We start from the raw sequence: 21,297 nt of genomic DNA, 5'->3' as shown, positions 1-21,297 counted from the left end.
GGATGTAGATACACTTTCAACATTTAAAAGACATTTGGATAAGTACATGAATGGGAATGGTTTGGAGGGATATGGGCCAGCAACAGGCAGCTGGGACAAGTTTACTTTGAGATTATGGTTTGTTTCAACTGAAGAGTCAGTTTCCACGCTGTACGACTATGACAAGAATATAGTTTTGTTCCATTATTTAAGAAAGGTTGTGATGGAAAGCCATGGAACTAAAGACCAATAAGCCCAATATCAGTGGTGGGTAAGTTGTGGAAGCGATTCTGCCAGACAGGAGTCACATGCATTTAAAAAGGCAAGGATTGATGAAAGATAGTCAGCACAGCTATGTGCAGACAAAGTCAGGTTTCACTAACTTGATTGTTGTTAAAGTAGTGACCATACATTGTCTACACTAACGCCAAAAGGGCCTTTGACAGGATTTAGCATGATATACTGGTTTGTAAGGTTAGATCACATTGGACCAGGGAGGGCTAGCCGTCTGTAAACAAAATTGGCTTGACAGTCGGAGACAGGGGTGATGGGAGAGGGTTGTTGTTCGGACTGGAGGCCTGTGACCTGCGGGGTGCTATAATGATTAGAGCTGGGACCACTGATGTGTATCATCTAAATAAACGATTTGGTTGAGAATATAAGAGTCATTGATCCTAAGTTTGTAGATGATCCAATTAATTTTATAGAGGGCAGCGAATACAGTTACCAAAGGGGATCTTGACCAACTGGGCCAGTAGACCAAGGAATGAAAGGTAGAGTTTAAAATCAGGTGTTTGATCTTGTTAAGACAAACCAGGGAGAATGATCACAGTTAATGGTAGAGCCCTGGGCAGTGTTGTCAAACAGAGAGAGTCCAAGGGGTGCAGTTACACTATTCCTTGGAAGTGGTATCACAGATGGACAGTTTGGGGAAAGCGGCATTTGGCACACTTACCTTTATGGATCAGAGCATTGAGTACATAAGTTGGAGACCTTTGTAACATTGTCCTCAATATTTCCCTTGGGCAGAGGAGGCTACGGGTTGATCTTATAAAGGTTTATAAAACCATGCGGTTGATGAGGAAGGTGAATAGCCAAGGGTAGGTGAGTCCAAAACTAGAGGCATAAACGTGAGGCGAGAGAGCAAAGAAGGAGCTGAGGGGCAACATTATCCACAGAGGAAGGTGCATAGATGGAAAGGAATGGCAGGGCCACATGGGAGAAACAAGAACAATTACAACATGGAAAAGACATTTGGGCAGGAACATGGAAAGGAGAAGGTTTGAAGGGATATGGGCCAGACGCAGGCAAATGAGTGTCGTTCAGTTTGGGAAACCTGGTCAGCATGGACTCGTCGGACTGAGGTTCTGTTTCCATGCTGCATAACTCTGTATCAAGTTACTGGAAGAGGAGACTATCCAGGTAAGGCATGTTTTAGACACTGAAGCAAGTTACAGCGATAGGGCTGGTAGTCTGGAATGCAGCTCATTTCAAATATGGGGAGGGACTATAGAGAAGGGAGGAGGTTACAGTGATGGGAACTAATGGAGGAGTTACAAATTATTGAAGAGAGTGGTCCATCAAACATGCCTCAGGCGACTGACTGTGTGGAGTTTGCACATTCTCCCCGTGTCTGCGTGGGTTTCCTCTGGGTGATCCGCTTTCCTCCCATAGTCCAAAGATGTGCAGGTCAGGTGAATTGGCCATGCTAAATTGACCATAGTGTTAGGTGAAGGGGTAAGTGTAGGGTAAGGGTGGGTTGCACTTCGGTGGGTTGGTGTGGACTTGTTGGGCCGAAGGGCCCTTTTCCACACTGTAAGTAATCTAACCTAATCTAATGCCATAGATACAGCGTTGGGAAGGGAACACAGAACAGAAAGATCTCAGGCAGCATTCCCACCCTCTTGTGGGAGGCCTGCTTTCCCCACTGTTGTACGAATGCTCACGAAGACAGCACAGGCCTGGATTAATAACTCTGAATTCCCGATGCTGTCTCAGTGCAACGTAAGTTAAAGTAGGAGCGGTGATTGAGCCTGGGGTGTGTGTGATCTGTGCTCCCCCTCCAACACTGTAACTATGTCATGTCTTGTTTTCCGATGTTTGGAGCCCTCTCATTGCTCTCTGCTCTGTGCACTGTGAGTGACCTTACCTAACTGCAGGATTTATTGAAGTCTCCAGATCTCCCTGCCCTTTGTTGCTCTGGCTGACCAACCATTTTCAATGTGACACCCAGCAGCTGGGAAGTCTATTGTGTCAGGAACTTCCCGAGTAACCACTGGAGACAGAAATAGACAGAATGGGAAATTAGACTGATGCAGTGAGGGTTACACATGGAGCATGGCCCTGAGTCCCACAGAGATCTGGAAAATCCAAGTCTCCATCCTTGGGCTGTGCTGCCTCGTCTCTCTGGAGTGGAGAGTTATGTTGGCTCAGGAGCTGGAGTAGCTGCAAAGGCTCTGTGCCTCCGCATTTCAATACCTCAGCAGGGAGACCATCTGCTCCAGCAGCCTTGTTGTTCTTGAACTGGCATTAAATCCTAATGCAAAATATTTGTTCAGTATCTCACCCATAAGCAGTGATTCCACACAGACAGCCTCATTGACCTTTCAGTGGCCCTATTCTCTCCCGAGCTAATTCTTAGCCCTTGTTGAATCTTGTCAAAATGCTTCTGAAATTTCAAATATCCCTCTAGCGCTTCTAGCCTCCCACAGATTTAACTATTCTGTCATTTATGGTCACACCAAAATATAGAATGCAACAAATTTAAAAATATTCCCTTTTTATAACATCATGCCTCTCCCATTGTTTCTAAGCGTCGATATCATTTTCTGCTCTATCCTTTATAACAAATTCCAGCATGTTCCCAACTTACTGTCAGGCGAACACCGTTTGGTTTCAGACTGACTGCACAAAGGGTTTTGGGACTCCTTGTGGAGCATTCTGTAAAAGGTAGTTTACAGTGTCAGCAGGTAATAGAGAAGGCAGATCAAATGCTGCCATTTATTACAGAGGCAATGGAGTCTAAATATAGGGAGGTCTACTTAAAATGATGCAAGGTACAAGTCAGACCACACCTAGATTGTAATGAACAGTATGCATGCCCTAAGAAAAGATATTCTTGTATTGGAGGCAGGCCAGGGAAAGTTCTTTCAGCTGATTCTGGAGATGGCTGGATTTTCCAATGAGAAGAGGTGGAGTAGATTCACATTGAACCTAATCGGGTTTTGAATAATGGGATATAAATTGAATGAAACATCCAGGATTCTGAGGGGCTTTGACAGGGTAGCTGCCATGAAGTTAGAAACTCGAACAGTACAGCAGAGTTATCGGCCCTTCGGCCCACCATGGCTGTGCTGACCATGATGCTATTCTAAACTAATCCCATCTGCCTGCACATGGGCGATATCCCTCTATTCTCTGCCTGTTCATGTTTCTGTCTAAATGCCACTTCAAAACTTTGCTCTCATTGCAACTTCTCCCACCTCCTGAGCAGCTTGCACTCTCTCTGTCAAGAACACTGGCCTCATTCATCTCACTTAAAACTTCTCACTCTCACCTTAAACCGAGGTGCCCGAGTATTTGCTATTTCTACATTGTAAGAAGGATTCCAACTATCCACACTGTCCATTCTTCTCCTAATGCTATATATCTGTACCAGGTCACCCCTCAGCCACCGAGGCTCTCGCAAGACAATCCAACTGTGCTTAAACTCCTTACAGTAAACACATTCTCATCCAGGAAACATTCTGGTAACCCTCGGTTGCACGCTCCCCAAAGCCTCCACATCCTTCTATAGTGTGGCGATGAGACCTACACACAACATACGAAATATGGCCAAATGAAGTTTCATTCAGTCACAACATGACATGCAAATGTCTGTACTCAATATTGTGACCAATGACAGGAAGCATGCCATACACCTCCTTTACAACCACGTTCTGCTGAGTTGTTACTTTCAAGTAGCTACAGATTTGCATCCAATGTCGCCTGTTTTATCAATGTTTCCAATTAGTCAATTAGTGCACTTCTCTCTTCCATTAGACTTCATAAATGCATCACTTCACACTTGTCCCGATGAAATTCGATTTTCCACATCTCTGCCCAGCGTTCCAGCTGATCTACATACTGCTGCAACCTTTAACACTCTTCCTCACTATCCACAATTCCCCTAACTATCCCTAATCATTACATGCCTTTCCAAATGTCGTCTGCAAAATTACCACTCAAACTGCTGACCTTTTCATCGGAATCACAGATATAAATGACACAAATACATCGCAGCACTGATCCTTGTGAAACAGAATTGGCCACAGACGTCCAATCAGAAATTCACCACTCCACATACCTCTGTCTACTATCACCAAGAAAATATTGTATCCAACTTACCAATGACCATTGATTCCATGGATTGTGATTTGATCTTCCAGATTTCCCTTGCTATTTGAAAGTTGTACATTCAACATGACTCTATATTTTGATTCCCAGATTAAAGTGGTTGTCTCAGGATGCACTGACTGCATCCTTTCTTCACAACAAAACGGGACCTTGTTCGGTTTTTTGCTGATCCTGCATAACTCCCTACAATCCCTCAATAATCACATTGCTGTCATGGTCATTCTGCAGCCACCCCTCCACAATAACAGTTCGATCATATCTGTTCCCTTCAGTTAATGCAGTCATTCCATCTGCCTTGTTGCAAATGCATGGCGCGTGTCACCGAGAGAGGGCCTTTGAAGGACGGTTAGAGGTCACAGAGTGGGAGAGATGTTTGTGGGCGCGACAATGTTGCAGGGTTTAGCATAGCTGCAGTTGCTAGTGAACGTTCAAGGAGAAAACATTTTATTGTTTGAAGGAAGTTAGAGAGATAAAGTGTCTTTGATTAGATTCCAGAGATAGGGACGTGTATAGGGGTGTGGATCGTTACATGGACTATACTGATCAGGGTGTAGAAACATTCGCATGATTCCAGGATGTGGTACATTTAGCAACAGTTGTGGGATCTGGAGAATATCACAGTGATAGGGAGGATGGTATGGACTGGAAAATATTACAGGGAAGAGTGGGTGGTATGGAATGGAGAATGTTGCAAGCACATGGAAGACGATATAGACTGGAGAATGTTGCAGGGATAGGGAGGAAGTTGTGGACTGAATAAACTTGAAAGGAGAGATGATTTTATGCACTGGAATGGACTTCAGAGAGAGTGAGTGCTGTGCATGCTGCAAGTTACGACAGGGATAGGGAAGCTTGTAGAGACTGGACGAGAGAGTCATTGAGAGGCTTGTGAGAGACCAGATTCACTTATGAGCATAGGATGTGCTACAGCGAGCAGAGCCTTTTGAAGATATAAACGAGGATACAATGGCCACAAAGCAGTCACACCAATACATAGGTATATAGGAACTGAAGGAATTGAAGAGATTACACAGACTGGGAGTATTGTATGCAGTGGAGGAGATTAAACTGATAGGAACGGTTTTAGAGACTCAACAACATTAGGAAATAATGGGGGTTGCAATAGAGAGAGCAGATTTCAGCACGTTGGAAGATATAGACCTGAAGGAGATTTCACAGATAGCGATGGCTTTCGGGTCTGGTGGGGGCTGCAAAGTAATGGGGATTGTAAAGACTGGAGGCATTTACATAGAGAGTATTAGTGATTGGCAGAATTCACAAAAATGGGTCTGCAGGACACGACAGAAATCAGAAGGGTTGTATCAACTTGATGGTGTACACAGGCAGGAAAGCTTGTGGGGGGTTGGAGCAGCTCAACATGATAGGGAGGGGCATGGAGTCTGGAGATGATGCAGAAAGATTAATATGTTTAATGCTTCAGAACTCCACATAAGTCTGTCCTGGTTCCTTCTTTATGTTTCTGAACCGCTGTCGATACGCCTCTGGTACTAATCCGTAAGCACTTTGAGGGGATGTGACTACAGTGTTTTTAAGGATGTTGGTCTCCGACTGGTGCCTGCGTAGTCAGCTTTGTGATTCGTATTTTGTCGGTCACAAAGTGAGGTCGAACCTGCTCGTGGTTCACGGCCAGGTAACGGCCTGGAAGAGGAAGCGAAACGGGTTGACAGTTTTATCTGTTGGAGAGTTTTAGTCTGTTTTTTACTGATGGTTTTACCTTGACCTTATGGTTGGTTTTACCTCGGTTTTAACCTGTACTTTGCTTTTCTGACGATTTTATTGTTTTATCCCGTTGTTAAAGCATTACTCTGATCAGGCCGGCTAATACGACCTCATAGAAAAGGTACGAGACGGCTGGTGACCTTTCGGTCAGATTAAATCCAACTATGGCTAACACTGAAAATTCCGGTTGGGTGGGAAACCGGGAGAATAACCACCCCGCACAGTTGTTATTGGCGGCACCGTGCGCTAAGTGTACTAGCCAAAAAATGACGAGACAGTCTGTCTCAACCCAGACAGATGAGACCATAGTTATTACTCCGGCAAGGCTGTCCTTGGGCAGGCACAAGGAAGCCGTTAAAAATGTCCAGAGTAACTCGGACAGAATTCGAATTGAGGGCTTGATAGAGAAGGCTCCTCTACAGCCCAGTCTTTTTAACAGCCGGACTTATTTTAATTCGAATTTTAAAGGGTCCACTGATTTTAGTCGTAATGGAGAATCGGAGCAGAGTGAGGAGAGGAATGAAGGGATAGTCATCCACCAAATAATTAGGGAGATTGAAAAACTAGAATTAATCATTAATTATCCAGTTGATAATTTTAGTTGTAATTATTGTAAAAATATTTATAATACGACAGGGTTATTTAGGAAACATTTAAAAGTGTGTCGGGGGATTAAATTGATTAGAGTGAGAGGTAGCAAGTGTGGTTGGGAAGGGAGCTACCATGCGGTAGCCTGCCACTATTCTAAATGTAGTAAAACTAATAATGAGAATGTTAATGTAGAGGGAGAGGGAATGAAAAATCACATTGTTGTGAACTATGCCCATTAAAATTCAAGACAGTTGGGGGTTTGAGTCAGCATGCGCATCCCAATTTGAGGAATGAAAAATTGAAAAAAGGAAACATAGAGACCAAGGAAAAGGTGGTAAATAGTGAGAAAAGTAAGAAAGGAGTATGGTCTGAGGAAGAAATTACAAAATTACAACATTTGGATTTGGAATTAAGGGGATGTAAAAATATTAATAAGCTCATCGCAGAAAAAATTGGAACTAAAACAGCTAAACAGATTTCAGATAAGAGAAGGTTATTAAATAAAAAGAATAGAAGCCGCGAAGAGGATATGGGCATGGATCAGGAAGTAATACTCAATAATATGAGTGTGAATGAAGAAACAGATAATGAGGAAGTAGAAGTGGAAAGGATAGGTGAAGGGGGAAGGCCTCTTGATAGTGATAATCAACAGGGTAAGGGTAGAACCGATAATTTAGACCACAGTGATAAATCACTGGATGATTTAATTAAAATCGTGGAAGATGAATTAGGTAGGAACAAAGGTAGTTTTAAGGAATATGAAATTATTATGGATAGAATTATAGTGAAAGTGGGAAAGTATAAAGAAGGGGTAACATTTAAGAAAAGGAGTATAAAATCGAAAGATAGTGGGCGAGGAAAGAGAGGAAAAGAGAATAATGCTAAAAGAAGGTACAGTAGGAAAAAAGGAAAGTTTAAGGAAATGCAAATCCTATATAAGAAGAATAAGCAGCTTTTGGCAAGAACCCTAATGGGGGCTCCTTCGAAATGTAAATGTCCCCTTAGTAAGGAAGAGTTAGAAGACTATTATAAAATAAGACTCTCTAGGGTTCATGAGAAAAACAATTTAAGAGGATTTGCTAAATATGAAAAAAAGAGCTGAGGAATCTGATGATGTTGTCCTGTTGGGTCCGGTAATGGTAGACGACATCAATCAGGCTATTAAGGCGATGGTACCGCAGCTGGGCCGGACAGGATGACATTAAAAGATATAATTAATAAAGATAACACACTGCTACCTAGACTCTTTACAATTTGGATTGAAACTGGTAAAACCCCAGATGAGATGAAATTGAGTAGGACCGTATTGATCCCCAAAGTAAATGATGAGGAGGAATTAAAGGATATAAATAACTGGAGGCCAATAACGATTGGACCAATTATGCTAAGATTATTTACCAAAATAATGGGGGGTAGGGTAAATAAAGTGATAAGTCTTAATAAAAGGCAAAAAGGTTTTATGACCGGCGTTCAGGGATGTGAGGAAAATATTAAAATTTTAGAAAATATTATTAAGGGATCAAAAAAGAGAAAGAAAGATCTAGCAGTGGTCTTTGTAGACCTTGCCAAAGCATTCAATACGGTATATCATAAATTAATTTTAACAGTCCTTAGGAGACTCCATCTCCCGGTTTTATTTATTAAATTAATAGCTAACCTATATGATAATAATTTTACACAGATCGAGGGTTTTAATTGTAGAACAGAAAGAATTAGAATTTTAAGAGGGTGCCTTTTAAGCAAAGGGATGCTTTGTCACCAATTCTTTTTTAATATAGTGATGGATCCTCTTATCGCGACCATCAAAGAAAGGCAAAAAGGAATAATTTTAGGATCCAATGGGAAAAGCTGTCACTGTGCTACTTTAGCATTTGCAAATGACATAGCGTTAGTTAGCGATTCATATGAGGGAATGAAATACAAAATAAAACTAGTAGAAAGATTCTGTAATAATACGGGAATGGAGGTAAATGTTAAAAAAGACTAAAGGGTTTTACTTTACTGTTAAAAATAAGACAATTATCTCTAATGATACGGCAAATTGGAAATTCAATGATGGGAATATTCAATTTATAGAACCAGGTCAAACAGATAAATACTTAGGAGCGAAAATAGACCCGTGGATTGGCGTCAGCCAATCAGACTGGGAAGATTAGTTGGAAAATTGGATTAGTAATTTAAAATCATTCCCCCTAAAACCGGTACAAACATTAGAGCTTTTAAAAACCTATTTTTTACCTAGATTGTATTATTATTTAATTTTATCAGAATCCTCTATAAATTATCTTAACAAATAAGATAATATAATTAAGAATGCTGCAAAAGAAATATTACATCTGCCTCAGTTGATCACGGATGGCGTTTTATATGCTAGATGTCGTGATGGTGGCCTTGCTTTGAATTGATTGGCGACTTTCATCCCAATTTCAATTATGAGAAAATTCGGGAGGCTCCACAGATCCTCGGATGAAATTTTGCATGCCTCATTTCATTTTGAGGGTGAAAGTGTAGCTGAGAAGATGCGTAAATTGAGTAAATTAAAAAGACTGGAATTGATTTGGAACCCGAACATTAATTGGGAGAAAGTGATACTATCGGAGAGTGTAGTGATGAGGAGTTGGAAGATTTCAGTAACACTAATTATGGCAACTGGAGATTAACGGAAGTCGATAGATGGATAGCCCTCCCATGTCAAGGAGCTGACGCTCATTACTACAAAAATGATAGTATTTCGTACAACTGGTTGAAGAAGGTTCAATTTATGAAAACATCAAAGGTAATTAATTCGATCTTATTTAGGACTAATCTATTTCCGACAAGGGCATCCTTGTCGTATCGAAGGCCTTTTAATGTTAAAGTCTGCAGAAGATGCAATGCAACCTCAGAGACATTGCCTCATATCTCTGGATGATGTCCCTATGTTAAGAATATGCGAATAAAAAGACACAATAGGGTGGCAGAAGAATTAATTTAATTTGTTAGTAAGAATGGGTGGACAATTTTCATAGAACGAAGGATCAAGGATACGGCTGGGAAATTATGGATCCCGTACCTAACTTTTAAGAAAGACCAGCAAATAGTTGTTGTAGATGTGACAATAAGGACAGACCTTCAAATTAACTCCTTGGAAGCAGCATGGGAAGAGAAGACAAGCAAATACCAACATTTAAAGGATGAGATAATGGACCTCACAGGAAGAGGAAACATATCCTTCCATGGTTTTGTAATGGGTGCCCGAGGAAAATGGTTGGAAAAGAATAATAAACTTATGAAAAGCCTCGGGATTTTGAAATTTAAATCTTTTGCCCAGAACATTACCACCCTTGTTTTATCGCTGACCCTGGAATTACTGCGGATTTTTATGGACTCATAAGTTCTCCTTACGACATAATTTAATAACTTTTTAGATATTATATAAACTATAGAATTTTAAGTAGTGTTTATTGTTTTAATTAATTTTAGGTATTTTAATTTTAAAATCTTTTAAAATGTTTTTAGTAATAAAGTTTGGTAGATTTTAGTTCACATAATAATTGGTGGTGGGTAATAGATGTATTAAATAAAGTGCACGCTTAACACAGCAGGTGATGAGTGGTAAACACTGTTTAATGGTTGATAAACCCAGCTCATCCTTTCCCTTGCTGAGTTCTGATTCAACATTGTTTTTTGTCGTTTCCCTTAAGATCATCCGGCTGTGGTTTCGCTGGATAGGGGTATTCATGCGTCGACGAGCGACGTTAAAACTCGAAAAGGACACAATCCATCGCGCATGGTGAGTGCATCAAATAGCCTGTTTGACATGTGCATAATCTCTTGACCACTCATGAGGCAGCACTGCAAATACCTCACTGGCTCTACCTAATAGCTTAGACTGAACTAGTTTTACCCACAAGACCTCAGGCTACTCCATCTGTTCATCCAATTTTTCAAATGAAATACAGAGGTCCTTGAAAGTAGAGTCACAGATAGATAGGATAGCACAGAAGGCACTTGGTATGCATTCCTTTATTGGTCAGAGCATTGAGAACAGGCGTTGGGAGGTCATGTTGCGGCTGTACAGGACATTGTTGGGCTACTTTTGGAATACCGTGTACAATTCTGGTCTCCTTCCTATCGGAAGTATATTATGAAACTTGAATGGATTCAGAAAAGATTTAAAAGGATTTTGCCATGGATGGAGGATTTGAGCTACAGGGAGAGGCTTAACGGCGTGGGGCTGTTTTCCCTGGAGCATCAGAGGTTGAGGGGTGACCTTATAGAGGTTTATAAAATCATGAGGGGCATGGATAGGATAAAAATGCAAAGTATTTTCCCTGGGGTCGGGTGTCCAGAACTAGCGGACATAGGTTTCGGGTGAGAGGGGAAAGATATAAAATCGACCCAAGGAGCAACTTTTTCACACACTAGGTGGAATGAGCTGCCAGAAGAAGTGGTGGAGGCTAGTACAATTGCAACACTTAAAAGGCATCTGGATGGGTACATGAATAGGAAGGGTTTAGAGGGAGATGGGCCAGGTGCTGATTGGTGCGACTGGATTGTCAAGGACGAGTTGGACAGAAGGGCCTGTTTCAATGCTGTACATCTCTATGATTCTCTGGCTTTAATTGCCAAAGTTTCAAATCACTGCAGGCAGTTAGAGACTGAGATAGAATTGTAAGGTCTTTTGGAGATTCCACAGTTCGGGAGGATTGCAGGGACTTGCTGATGTTGTACATGGAAGTAGAGTTATAAGGACTGAAGCTGGGAACAGAGATAGAGAGACGCGCAGGTGATTACAGAAATATGGTGGCCAGTGGTCTCTGGTGGAAGTTCCATGTACAGGGATGGTTTTTGTAACTGTTGGACTTTAGAAAGATAGGTAGATTTGGAGGGGCTTGAGGGGTTTACAGATGCATGCAGAAATGTAGTGACTGGAGCATACAGAGATGGTGAGGGCTGGAGGAGATGCAATAATTTGGTTGGATTGTAGAAGCTGGAGGGGTTTTCACAGACAAGGAGGATTGTAGGAATGTGGGGGGTTTACGGAGATACAGGGTTGGAGAATTCTCAGTAATTAGTGTTTGGAGCACTGACCAGACTGGGGGAGGTTTCAGAATGATGGAGGGACAGAGGAAAAGGGAGTTGTCGCAAAAATTATAGAACATAAACAGATCACTTCGGTGCTGTGCCACTGAGGGTCATCAGGAGGACAGTCTTCCTCATTAAAATGTACAGATCCTCAGGGGAATGGACAGGTGGATGCTGAAAGGATGCTTCCTTCTCCTTATGGGAGAGAGGCAGACAACGAGACTCTGTTTGACAAAGATGGAGAAGAGGGAGTTGTCTTTTTCTCCCAATGGCCCAAACCTACTTCAGGTTTGTTCCCACACAGCTCAAAGAAAAGCAATGCGATAACAAAGAGCAAGGTTGTTTGGGACTGCAGGAGATATGAGACGAAGGCCAAGTTGGAAGGGCTGGAGATAGTGGGAGAGAAGGGAGATGTTCAACAGCAAGAAGGGTTTATAGGGAGTGGACATTGTCAGGACTGGAGAACATGTCACGCTGACTCATGAGAGGGGGAGAACGATATGGCACAATGTCAAACACAGCAGGAGGATCCCAAGCTCCATACCTGTCATTTACTCAGGGAGCTGCTCTCACCCAGTCTGTTGCCAAGCTCCACATGCAAACAGCATGAGGTTTCCGAGTTCCTGGTGCTCAGAGCCCAGTGAACTCACCCCTGAACCAGTCGGTGAAGTATATACACCGTTGTACATTTCCAGAAACATTATGTCCTAGTCGACATAAACTGGTAAATTCACATTCTACCAAGCAAAGACCATCTGCACTCAGATTCCCTGGTGATACAGTCCTCTGAGTGATAGTCTCCAGAGAACAACAGAATCCATGAATCCCCATTGCATGGGTCAGGGTCAATGACAAAAGTTGCATTCTTTCAAAAATGACAACTCCTCAATTCCTGCATCTCACAAAACTGCCATTTAAAAATGTTAAAATAAAGAAAATTCCAAATGAAGGCTTTGATGAGGTGACCTCTGGTCAGTAACATAGATCTGGATGTTACGGAGAGTGCTTTCTACCAGAGCAACACCAGGTCAGTATCAGGCACACAGACAGAACGGGCAAATAGATTCACAACGGAATTCACATCTCAACAGCCTGGCAATTTGAAGCTGTGCTCACCCATTCCGGTAAAGATCTCTAGAAACAGGACATCAGAACCAGGAGACTGGAGGTTGGCTATCGTGTTGCTACTATTTAAGGAAGGCAGTAAAGAAAATCCAGGAAACTATAGATTGTTGAGCCTGACATCGATGTGCAAGTTGTTGGAGGGAATCGTAAGAGATAGGATGTACATATATTTGGAAAGGCAAGGACTGATTAGGGATAGTCAACATTGCTTTGTAAGTGGGAAATAACGTCTCTCAAACTTGATTGAGATTGTTGAAGAAGTAACATAGAGGATTGATGAGAGCAGAAGAGTGGATGTGATCTATATGGACTTCAGTTAGGCGTTCAACAAGGTTCCCCATGGGAGACTGGTTAGCAAGGTTACATCTCACGGAATACAGGGAGAACTAGCCAATTGGTACAGAACTGGCTCAAAGGTAGACGACCGAGGCTGGTGGGGGAGGGTTGGTTTTCAAACTGGAGGCCGGTGACCAGTGGAGTGACAGAAGGATCAGTGCTGGGTCCAATACTTAGCATTGTCTACATAAATGATTTGGATGTGAGCATAAGAGGTATTGTTTGTAAGTTTTCAGTTGACAACAAAATTAGAGGTGTAGTGCTCAGTGAAAGAGGTTACATCCGATTACAATGGGATCTTGATCAGATGGGCAAATGGATTGAGAAGTGGCAGATGGAGATTAATTCAGATAGATGCGAGGTGCTGCATTTTGCAAAAGCAAACCTTTGCTGGACTTACACTCTTAGTCGTAAGGTCTGATGGAGTGTTGCTGAACGTAGAGAAATTGGAGTGCAGGTTTATAGCTCCTTGAACGCAGAGTCGGAGGTAGGTAGGATAGTGAAGAAGGCATTTGGTATGCTTTCTTTTATTGGTCAGAGTATTGAGCACAGGAGTTGGCAGATCATGTTGTGGCTGTACAGGACATTGGTTAGGTCACTTTTGGAATATTGTGGGCAATTCTAGTCACCTTCCTATCGGAAGGATGTCGTGAAACTTGAAACGGCTCAGAAACGTTTTACAAGGATGTTACCAGGATTGGAGGGTTTGAGTTGTAGAGAGAGAAGCTGAACAGGCTGGGGCTGTTTTTCCCAGAGCGTTGAAGGCTGAGGGGTGACCTTACACAGGTTTATAAAATCATGAGGGGCATGGAGAGGGTAGAGAGACAAAGTCCCTTGGGTGTGGGAGTCCAGAACTGGAGGGCATAGGTTTATGGTTAGAGGGGAAAGATATAAAAGAGACTTAAGGGCATTTTTTTTTCATGCAGAGGGTGGTACGTGTATGGAATGAGCTGCCAGAGGAAGTGGTGGAAGTTGATACAAAGACATCCGGATAGATTTAGGAATAGGAAGGGTTTGCAAGAATATGGACCAGATGCTGGTAGGTGGAACTAGATTGGGTTGGGATATCTGGTTGGCTTGGATGGGTTGGACCGAAGGGTCTGTTTCCATGCTATACATCTCTTTGACTCAAAGAGGGGCTGAATGGTTCAATCAGAAATGACCTGTGGTTCAAATTATAATATCCTTCAGTTTCCACAACCCATTCTTGGTTCCATCTTGCAGGCTCTATGAAACCGGCTCCCTCTACACTCCTCCAGGACCAACGTCTCTTCCTACATTAGTACCATCCTCCAGGTTCTGCAGCCCTTCCTACCTCTGTAACACGGCCCGGGCTCTACAACTCTTCCTTCCTCTGCAATGTTCCCCAGAATGGACAATGGAGGCCGGTGGCATTTACAGAGTTAGGGAGGGATATCGAGACTGGAGGATTTTTCAGACATTATGAATATAGGGACTTGTGGAGGTTTCACTGTATAAGAGTGTTGTAGGGACTGGAGAAAGTTACAAAGATAGGGATGGTTTCAGATTGGAGGATTCTTAGAAAAAAAAACTTTACATGGTTAAAGGCAGGATACTTAGCAGTGTGCTCAAAAAGAGGGTTCCTGTGTCCCTGAAGTTACTACTCAAGTTGAGAGGGTTTTAAGAAGGCGTATGCTGTGTTGGCTTTCATTAGCAGGCGATTGAGTTTAAGAGATCCAGGTTTTGCTGCAGTTCTATGGAGCCCCAGTTTCACCACACTTGGAATACTGTGAATAGTTCTGTTCACCTCATTATAGGAAGGTTGTCGAAGCTTTAAAGACAATGCAGAGGATACTTAGCAAGATGCTGCCTGGACTGGAGTGCATGTCCATTGAAGTTAGGTTGTAGAAGCTCATTCTTTTCTGATCAGGGTGAAGAAGGAAGAATGGTAACATGATAGAGGTGTGCAAGGTAATGAGATGCATCGATTGCGTGGATAACCAGAGACAACTTCCCATGGCAAAATGGCTATTAAAAGGGGACATATTTTTAAGGTAATTGGCAGAAGATTTAGCTTAGATGTCAGAGGTAAGTTATTTCACAGAGTGTGGTGGGTGTGTCGAATGGACTGCCAGCCATGGTAGTAGATTCAGACACATTACGGACATCTAAGCAACTCTTGCATAAGCAAAGCGATTATAATAAAATGTAGGGTATGTAGGTTAGTTTGGTCTTAAGAGTAGGATAAAAGGTCATCACAATATCGAGGGCTGAAGGGCTTGTACTGGGCTGTCCTATTCTATGTTCTAAATAGCGAGGGTTTTATGATGGCAGGAAAAAGTTTCGGGAAGCTGGAGAGGATGGGGTCTGAATGAAGAACCACAAAGAGGAGGCGTTGCTAAGGTCGTATGAGGTAACAGAGACAGAGGATTGTGGGGACTGGTGGTGGTTTCACAGGGAGGGAGGTGCATAGAGCCACAGGAGGTTACAGAAATGTGGAGAGCTGTCGGGCTTACAGGAGTTCATGGAGATGGGGAGGTTGGGAGGAATGGAGCAGTTTACAGGGATAAGGATGTTGGTAGGATGGGGTATTTTACACAGACAGGAATGTTTCAGGTGAATGGAGCTGAGTACAGAGATAAAGTGGGTTGTACAGATTGGAAAAACAAATAGACGTATGGAGGGTAGTCGTGACTGAAGATGTTTATAGACACAGGAAGGCTTAGGTTCTGCAGGTTATTTTGACATGGAGGGTGTGGAATCATACAGATTTTCCAGTGATAAAAACAGCTATTTTGGTTGGAGACAGTTTCACAGATTAGGGAGCATTAGTAACCTCCTCCAGTTTGGTCAGAGTGGGAAGGGTTGTAGGGGAGGGTGATGTTTACAAATGGAAGAGCTGGAGAAGATTGTGGAAATGAGTAGATGGATGGAGACACTGGAGGAGCTTACATTGACAGGGTGGGTGCTGGCAATGAAAAGATATCACATCGATAGTGGGTCTTGTAGGAGCTGGACTGCAAGAGTCACAGGCATTGGAATGACTTCTGCAGATTGGGAGAATTACAGGGACTGAGAGGATTGTAGGGTCTCCACAGATTGATCGTGTCTTAAAGAATAGAAGGGTTTATGTAGATATGGATAGCTTAAACACATTGCATGCAGTCCTCATTTCAAGACAAGAGCTTTATTATCCCTCATCAGCTAAGGATCCCGAACCCTGCCAGCTTTTCCCTTTACCCCAATGGGGCATACTCGCCCTGGATTCTTGATATCACACTTTGAAAAGCCTCCCATTTGCCAGTTTTTATTTTTCCTTCAAACAGATTCACCAAATCGATTGGAATCATAATGTGGAGGTGCCGGTGTTGGATGGAGGTGTACTAAGTTAAAAAAATCACCCGACACTCGGTTCCAGTCCAACTGGTTTATTTGAAAGCACTAGCTTTCGGAGCACTGCTTGTTCATCAGGTGGTTGAGGAGCACAATCCTAATGCATAGAATTTAAAGGAACAGGATGGGAGTAAAATGGAATATAATAGCAAACAAATTTAGTTTAAGCCTTTCATCTGTTACAATGATCACCAGCGCTTCCAAAGCAAGTTGGATTACAACCGGCTGTTATGCAATTTTAAATACACGGCATTGATGCTGGCCAGGTCCTGCCTAATGGCCCGAAGCCTGGCCCTGTTCCAGTTTTCCTCTTCAATTGTGGACCTCTCCTATCTTTTTCCATAACTATATTAAAACGAAGACAACTGTGGGCACTGGACTCAAAGTGATCTCCGAATGACACTTCAGTCACTTGCCTGACCTCGATTTTTCAGGGAAGGCCTCGTGTTGCACCTGCCTGAGTAGAGTAGGGCCCTTTGCATTTTGATTTAGGAACCTTTCTTGGACACATTTGAAAAATTGCTCTCCTTCCAGGTCTTTTATCCTCTGGCTGGTCCAGTCAATACAGGGAATATTAAAATCTTCAGCCTGCACTCCTCTATTATTCCTATAGTTATCTGCAATCTCTCTACACAGCCGCTCCTCTGGTATCTGTTGGGTCTACAACAGTCTACTATACAGTCCCAACAAAGTGACCACCCCCTCTTCTTTCTAACTTCTAACCATGTGACCTCATTTGATGACCACTTAAGAACATCCTCTCTGAACACTATGGTTATGTCTTCCCTTATCAAGACAAGTCTCTCCCTTCACCCCCTCACATACCAGTCAGGCCTCGTGCATTGAAATTAATGCCCTTTAAACTAGAAGTCTTTTCCTTGCCTTGACTGTGTCCCTGGGTATCCTGAATAGGAAACTTGCTCTCGATGGCTGATGTATTTTCCCCTGACAGGTTGCTGGTCCCTCTCTTATTCAGAGTCCCGACCCCCTGCCAAACTCGTTAACACCCTCCCGGGTATCGTGAACAAATCACCCCACAGGGATGCTGGTGCCCCTCTGCTTCAAGTCTAAACTGTCACCTCTACCCCAGAAGAGGTCCCAATAATCCAAGAACTGACAAGCCTGCCCACCTTAAGAACTCCTCAATCACATATCTGTCTGGCCTATCTTTCTATTTCTATCCTCACTGGCACACAGTACGGGGGTAATCGGGAAAGGTCTCCTGAGGTCTTGCTTTTTAACTTCTTACCAAACTGAGTGGGGTTCTTCCGGGTGCTCCGGTTTCCTTCCACAACCCAAAGATGTACAGGTTAGGCGAATTGGCCATGCAAAATCGCCGATAGTGTCAGGTGCGTTAGTCAAGGGTAAATATAGGGGAGGGGAATGCGTCTGGGTGAGTTACTCTTTGGTGGGTCGGTGTGGACTTGTTGGGCCAAAGGGCCTGTTTCTATAATGTAGCAAATCTAATCCATTCAAACTACCTGTGCACATTTCACAAGACCACATCCCTTTGTTTAACTATGGCATGTGTACCAATTGCACAATGACCTCTGGCTGTTCATGCTCCCCCTTCAAAATGTTCTGTAACGGCTCAGAGATATTCTTGACCCTGGTACCGGGAGGGGGCAGACCATCTTGGGGTCGCTTCTGCAGCCACACAGGCTCCTGCTTGTCCCCCTCACAACGGAGTCACCTATCGGTATCAATAGTATCATTATCTCCTATCGGTATCATTAGACAGAGACTGTGAGGACCAACCTGCAGTTGGGTCTATATTCGGAAAGTGGGAGTATTTTAAAGTGATACAGTGAGAATTCAGGGCCAGCGTATTCCTGTTGAGTGAATAATAAAGGCCACATGTCCAGCAAACACTGATTCAGCGATATTGTGAGTTTCATAAAGGAAGTACAATGCAATAAAAACAGGTGAAGCTCTTCAAAATTTCATCGAGTGAAAGGCGATTGTCGAAAATGAAAGGCAAACAATAGACAAGAAATATATTTAGCAGATATGATTGAGGAAAATCCACAAGGTATTTTATCAGCTTGCTAGAGGAAGTGGATTACTGGGAAAAGAGGGGTGCCTGTTAGAATCCAAAGGGACAATCTGTACATGGAGCCAGAGGAAGTAGGTGAGGTCTTCAATGAATACTTCCCATCTATATTCACACAGGAGAAAGACATTGTAGCCGGGGATTTAAGTGGAATGGTGTGGTCCCAGCACATGTTAAGGTCAATAAGGAGGAGGTATTAAATGTTTTCACAGGCATAAAAGGTAGAGAAATCCCCAGTGCCCAATGAAATGTGCCTCAGGCTGCTGTGGAAGGTGAGGGAGCAGATTGCTGGGGCCCTGGCAGAGAAATTTAATACTTCGCTGGCCACAGGTGAAATTCAAGAAGGGCAGCAGGGATAGGCCAGGTATTTAGAGTGTATAACCCAACATCAGTGCGAGGGAAATTATTGGAAACAATTGTGAGGGTCAATTTGAATCAATAATTGGAAAGGTAGGGATCGATTAGGGATACTCAGTATGGATTTGGTAGGAGAAGATCCTGTCTGATGAATTCAGCTCATTTTTCTTTGAAATTACAATTAAAAATATTGATGAGTGCAGTGCAGATGATGTGCGTTCCATGGAGTTCATTAAGGTCTTTGACAAGGTCCCACATAGAGGGCTCTTCCAAATAGGAAGAGACCATGGGATCCAAAGCAAGTTAGCAAATTGGATCCAAAATTGGTGGAGGATTGGTTTTGTGATTGAAAGCCTTTGCCCAGCGGGTGTACCACAGGGATCTGTGCAGCAACCGTTGCTGTTTATTATGTACATTAATGAGTTGGATGTGAAAGCAGAAGGTATCATTAGTAGGTTTGCTGATGACATGAAAGGTGAGGGTGTTGTCCACAGTGAGAGAGACGGTCTCAGGCTACAGTCTGAAGGTTGAGGCTGGATCAGAATTCAAGAGAGTCATTTCAATTGAAAAGGCAGGCTAGAGCACAGCAGGCGATGAGGGAAAACTGATGTATTAAGCTGCATTTACTTTGATATAAAATGCCTGACAGGAAATGCAGATGAATGCACGGCATGGATAAGAACATAGGACTGGGATATCACAGGAATTACAGAGATACAGCTGAGGGAAGGATAGGTCAAGCAACTTAATGTTCTGGGGTACAGATGCTGCAGGAAGAAGAGAAGGAGAGGCATTTGAGGAGGAGGAGGAGGAGGAAGAGGAGCGGATGTTTTGATCAGTGAAAACATCACTGCAGAATTTAGAGAGGATATTCCTGGCGATCGCACAGTGAAGCTATAATAGTGCAATTGAGAAATGAGAATGTGTGGTCAGTTTGATATGACTGTACTACAGGTCCTCAGCAGTCAGCAGGAATTTGAGCAACAGATATGTGGGAGATGTCAGATATTTGGTCCACAAGACCTGACATAGGTACAGTGTTGGAGGGACAGCACAGTTCAGAAAGTTCCCAATCAGCATTACAACCCACTCATGGGAAGCCTGCTTTCACCTCTGTTGTACTGATGCTCGCTCAGACAGCACAGGCCTGGATTGATAACTGTGACACCCTCGGTGCCGACTTAGTACAACAAAACTTACAGTCGTCTAGTAACTGAGCCTGGGTATGTCTGTACTGTGCTCCCCCTCCGGCACTATATCCATGTCATGTATTGTTAGCTCATGTTTGGAGCCCTCTCATTGCCCTCTGCCCTTTGCACTGTGAGTGATCTTACCTCACTGCAGGATTTATTGAAGACTCCAGATCTCCCAGCCCTTTGTGTCTCTGGCTGACCGACTATCTTCAATGTGGCGATGGACGATACACTCAGCAGTTGGGAACTCTATTGAGTCAGGAACTTCCTGAGTACCTACAGAAGATAGAGAGATAGACAGAATGGGAAATTAGACTGATGCAGTCAGGGTTACATGTGGAGAATGGCACTGGGTTCCACAGAGATCTGGAAAATCCCAGTCTCCATCTATGGCTATTTCTGCTGCGTTACTCGAGAGTGGAGAATTCTGTTGGCTCAAGATCTGCAGTAGATGCAAAACTGTGAGGCGCTGACACAGGCAGCAATTAGACCGTCACAGTGAAGGATACCACATGGAGAGAGACTGAGCGATAGCACTAGAGTGCAGGAAGATGGTAGGATCGTACAATTGTGTTGGAAGAACAGGGTTGGTTCATTATGCACTGGCATAACTGGTCAGGGATGAGCAACCAGTGAGCAGGCGAAGTGATGGCCGAGTGGTATTATTGCTAGACCATGTATCCCAAATCTCAGCTAATGTTCAGGGGAGGCAGGTTTGAATACCACCATTTGAAATGGTGGAATTTTAAATGAATATATTTTTTAAAAATTGGAATTAACAATTCATAAATAAGTATTGATAAAAATCCAAACACTTGACCTTCAGAGAAAGACAACAGTTCACTCTCATGTGGTCTGCACGACATCCCCAGAGCAAAGTGTTTGCCTCTCAATTACCCTGTGAAATGGGCGGAGCCAGCTGCTTAGCTCAAGGGCAGCAAGGGATGGGCAATAAAGGCTAATCAGACACAGACACCCACATCCCATACCTGTTTTTTTAAAAATCCATTCAGATTGTTCCACTGGAACCGTGCTGGGAATAGTGTCCTGGCCAATCACGTCGTTAGGTTTATGGACAGGGCTTTAAACTGACAGAGAGGATGCAGG

General features: G+C 43.1%; 1 long non-coding RNA gene across 3 annotated transcripts in view; it reads right to left on the bottom strand.

Annotated features, from left to right (window-relative positions):
* Window positions 1-20,350, bottom strand: part of LOC140485507 (uncharacterized) — a 38,625-nt gene extending 18,275 nt beyond the window's left edge. For 2 of the 3 annotated variants that reach the window (XR_011962371.1, XR_011962372.1), the window contains exon 1: window positions 2,129-2,247. This is a non-coding gene — a long non-coding RNA (uncharacterized lncRNA). Of the gene's footprint in view, window positions 1-2,128; window positions 2,248-20,331 lie in introns of those variants that run through there. The other variant, XR_011962370.1, reaches the window with a different exon arrangement.
* Window positions 20,351-21,297: the final 947 nt, after the last annotated feature.

This window comes from Chiloscyllium punctatum, chromosome 14 (genome assembly GCF_047496795.1).
Source record: "Chiloscyllium punctatum isolate Juve2018m chromosome 14, sChiPun1.3, whole genome shotgun sequence".
Taxonomy (NCBI): Eukaryota; Metazoa; Chordata; class Chondrichthyes; order Orectolobiformes; family Hemiscylliidae; genus Chiloscyllium; species Chiloscyllium punctatum.
This window is presented reverse-complemented; position numbering and strand designations above follow the sequence as displayed.